Source organism: Myotis brandtii, unplaced genomic scaffold, assembly GCF_000412655.1.
Source record: "Myotis brandtii unplaced genomic scaffold, ASM41265v1 scaffold3522, whole genome shotgun sequence".
Taxonomy (NCBI): Eukaryota; Metazoa; Chordata; class Mammalia; order Chiroptera; family Vespertilionidae; genus Myotis; species Myotis brandtii.
In genome coordinates this window covers 87467-91927 of record NW_005363550.1, presented here as the reverse complement: position 1 = coordinate 91927, position 4461 = coordinate 87467, and the positions used below count along the sequence as shown (strand labels likewise).

General features: G+C 54.3%; 1 pseudogene; it reads left to right on the top strand.

The window, feature by feature from the left end:
• Positions 1-1182: 1182 nt before the first annotated feature.
• Positions 1183-3012, top strand: LOC102252915 (annotated as a pseudogene).
• The last annotated feature ends 1449 nt before the right edge of the window (positions 3013-4461 follow it).

Genomic DNA, 4461 nt, shown 5'->3' with positions numbered 1-4461 from the left:
TGGTCCATCAGATAGGAAGGAATGCATCATGGGATATTCCAGATTCGCCCTCCTCCTCCTGTGGTGCCCCACGTGTGCATGAAAGGAGTCCCTCCAGCAGATCTGTCTCCACCAGGCAGTGTGTGTCACACGCTAGCACAGATGAGGGAATGGGGATGTTTCTCTCTGGTCCTCCAGTTTATAGGATGGTGGTCTGGTCCCCTCTGTCCTCCCATGGTAACAGTGGCCACTGAGTGGCTTGGGGAACTCTAGCAGGTGAATGGATCTGCCGTGTGAAAGCACCACGGGTTCCTCAAGTGATGACAGCAATGTGGCTGCGAACGATGGCCATTTGTCCATTGGGAGCCTCTTTGGGAGGCTTCTGTGGGTCCCGACATGACCCCAGGGGATCTCTATGGTTCCTGGTGACAAGAAGCGAGCATGCTGTAGCTCCCCTGTTGCCTATCACCCTAGGCCCGTGGTCGGCGAACTGCGGCTCCCGAGCCACATGCGGCTCTTTGGCCCCTTGAGTATGGCTCTTCCTAAGCCTTAGGAGTACCCTAATTAAGTTAATAACAATGTACCTACCTATATAGTTTCAGTTTTAAAAATATGGCTCTAAAGAAATTTCAATCGTTGTACTGTTGATATTTGGTTCTGTTGACTAATGAGTTTGCGGACCACTGGCCTAGGCCATGGCACCTCACTCACAGTGCAATCAATGCCCTCCAAGCTCATCCCAATCCCAGGAGACCGCAGTAGAAACAGCCTATCAGGCACCAAGTTCCTTTGAAACAGTGGTTCTCAACCTTCTGGCCCTTTAAACACAGTTCCTCATGTTGTGACCCAACCATAAAATTATTTTCGTTGCTACTTCATAATGTTGCTACTGTGATGAATCGTAGGAACCTCACTCACAGTGAAACAGATCCCTCCAAACTCATCCCAATCCCAGGAGACCATGGTAAAAACAGCCTATCAGGCACCAAGTTCCTGTGGGAGAATTGCTTCCAACAGTCCTGCTGCTGTACAAGTCGCTGTGTCATCCATCCACCCTACAATCTGCTGAGGTGGTGGAGGGGGGACAGAGCGCGCCCCTGGCAGAGCAGACAGCAGCCGGGGGCAGTGGCCCAGGCTTCCTCCAGCACAGCTGCAGGTGGGGGCCCAGGGGTGGGGCAGGGCCTCCCAGAGAGAGGTTTTTGTATGAGCCTGTGTCACAGTGTTTTGTGTTCGGCGGAGGGACCCAGCTGACCGTCCTAGGTGAGTCTCTCCTTCCCTCTCCTTTGCTGCTCTCCCAGAGGATTGGGCCATTTTCTGCGAGTTCCGGCTCTCTGGGTCCTATCTCAGCCTGTGTCCAGGTTTTCACCCTGGATCCCGGCCCTTGGGAGCCTGAGCTCTATGGGTTTCTGGTCTTACTGTCCTATTTGGTCACACTCAGCCGTTCACCTCTGTCCCCAGAGACAGAGAAATGCATGGGATGCTCTGTGTGTGTGGCTTCTTCTGTCTCTGAGGGTCATGCTGGATTCTAGATGGGCTCTGTTCTGTCTTCCCCTGTTAAATTCCTGTGGGACAAGATTATAGGGGGTCATCATCAGTGGCCCCTGTCTTAAGGGGAAGAGAGGAAGAGAAGTACTGAGGGGAACCGGGTGAAAATTTTGGAGTGACCCAGAACTCTCAAGGCCAAGGCTAGAGACACCCAGGTCAGAGGTTCAGGGCAGGTCTCAGGGACTGTGGACTCATGAACAGGGGCCAAGAATGGTGCTGGGGTGCAGGGCTCCCCGGGGCTGCATGGAGCTGCCATGCGGAGTCCTGACCAGCCTCGCACCATGGAGGCCTGCAGGAGAAAGGACACAGCGGGGAGGAGAAGGTGCTTGAGGAAGGGCATGGAAGGACAGGTGTGAGGACAATTGGCCTTTGGTCTGTGCAGGATGAACATCCTCTCAGAAGAAATGGCAGAATCCATGGCATGAAAGCTCTAGTTATCTGACCAATTTGTGGGGATGCCATTGACTGTAGAATGAGAGAGACCCAAAGACAGACAGACAGACATTTTGTTCATCAGAAAAAGCTGCCACCCAGTTTAGACAGGGAGCAGGAGACATAGATGTGGGGGTGAAAACTGACTCCTTTGGCCGATGCTCTGAAGCCCCCGGCACAGAGGATCAGGTCAGAGGTGTCCACAGATGGACCCAGCAGGAGGTAAGAGGGCTCAGAGCATCTTTTGTGGGACAAACAGACTGACAGACACAGACAGGCCCAGTCAGATACCAGGAGAAGGCAGAGCCAGAGGGTGACAGTCAGATGTGTGGGGGGCAGAACGGGGCCCACAAGGACGGTGATGGCAGGTTCCAGGCTCAGGGTTTCTCAGGAAAATGGGGAGTTGAGCTATGAACACCCCAAACTCATGGCATGGACTCTCACACCAGGAGAGGCCCCTGCCCTCGGGGTCCTGCATGGTCCTCAGGACACTGTGCCCACAGGAAGACCGAGGTCAGCAGCTTTCAGGATGGACCCTGAGCCTCTCCCCTCCTGCCCCTCCCGCACCCACAGGTCAGCCCAAGTCTGCACCCTCCGTGTCTCTGTTCCCGCCATCCGCTGAGGAGCTCGCCAACAACAAGGCCACACTGGTGTGTCTCATGAGTGACTTCTACCCGGGCAGCGTGACGGTGGCCTGGAAGGCAAATGGCACCCCCGTCACCCAGGGCGTGGAGACCACCAAGCCCTCCAAGCAGAGCAACAACAAGTACGCGGCCAGCAGCTACCTGAGCGTGTCCAGCCAAGACTGGAAGTCCGCCAGCGCCTACAGCTGCCAGGTCACGCACGATGGGAAGACCGTGGAGAAGACAGTGGCCCCCTCAGAGTGCTCCTAGGACCTGAGTCCCCACTTCTGGGGACACTTCTCCCTCAGACCCTCCCTTCCCCCGCTCCCCACTGTCCCCCTGCGGCTCTTGCCCTGGTCCCTCAGACTGGGCAGGTGGCCATCCCTCCCCGTTTCCCCTTCTCCTGAATAAACTCCTGTCATTTCTCATCTGACATTTCGCATGTGTGTTCTGTGTGGGGGAGGGTCTCTGGGTTGAAGGGTCGGTAATAAAGGGCAGGACAGGAATGACATGACATGGACCTACCTGAGGTCCACTCCACTCACCCACCAGGGACCTCAAAGAGCTCTGAGTGCCCATGGGCGCTGGGACCCAGGGCAGGAACTTCTCCTGTGGGACCAGCCCCTGGGACGCAGTCCTTGTCACCTGGAAAGGGACAAGGGCTGAGTGAGAGGGATCCAGGGGCCCTGAGGAGGGACCAGGGAGTAATGGAGAGGGTCCCAGGAGGGCATGGTGAGGTACAGATGGAAATATTGGGAAGGAAATCATGGAACCAAGGCTGTGGTCATTGGGAACAGACATTGAACTTCCCTGTTCCATCATGGAACCCAATGGGAGAGCCATTACCAGGTGAGGGGCTCTTGGTTGGCTCATCAGCATGGAGTCACAGAAAACTTTGAGCAGTGCCTCCCATGGGGCATTCGTCAAACTTAGATAATGCACGTTAGCTAAGGAAAGACACTAACTAGTCCTGCAGAGAGAAGCAGTTAAATATCATGGAACCTAACAATTCCCCCATTATACATTCATTCCTCCTACCAACTCAGGGAGCCTGGAACTCCCTTCAAGGCATGTTAGTAGTGCTGGAAACATGCGGTAAGGATGAGGAACAAGGAAACTCAGTTTATGTTCTAATTCTCCTGAGTCAAGGTCAGGCTCAGGGTGACTCTAGCCGGGGGCATGGACCTCCATATGAGGAGTCTCAACACCTGTAGTCAGATGAGGGTGAGATTCTTTATGGTTGGTTTAAAGATGGAGCAGGTGATGTCAGCCTGCACCAGGAAGGTGTGAGGGGGCATGACAGTTGACCTTGATGGATTATAAAGGGCACAGTCCTGGGCACCAATTGGGCATCCTGTGATGTCCCAGGGAGGGTGTATCAACTGGAATTCAGGAGTAGAGTAAGTGCAGGTCAGACCAGCTCAGAGCAGGAGGAGTGTGGCACGTGGGGTACAGAAAGGTCAGGCCTCACCGGTGACACAGCACCCCCACCACTCCACCCGTCGGCCCCTTCCCTCTCGCTCCCTGTGTCTCCTCCCTGAGTGCAGCTGGTGTCAGCGACACACTCACTCCAGGCCCCTGAGACAGGGAGACTGACTAATCTGTCAATTTTTTACGTACGTGTTAGGAAACCTACTTTTTTATATAATGGAATTTCAGCTTTATATGGACACCCCTGTGCAGAATTAGTCCATTATATCCAGCTTTTAGTGTATTTACTTGGTTCTATCTTAGGTGTTGTTTGCATATGAGAACAGAATAAGGTCCCGCATTGTGATGTTGGATCTGTAAGTGACCCCCAAATCACTCCAGCTTTTCCATGCCAGGAAGTAGCTGAGGGGCTGAGCTGCTGGCCTCGGGGGCTCTCCCTCAGTCGGGATGC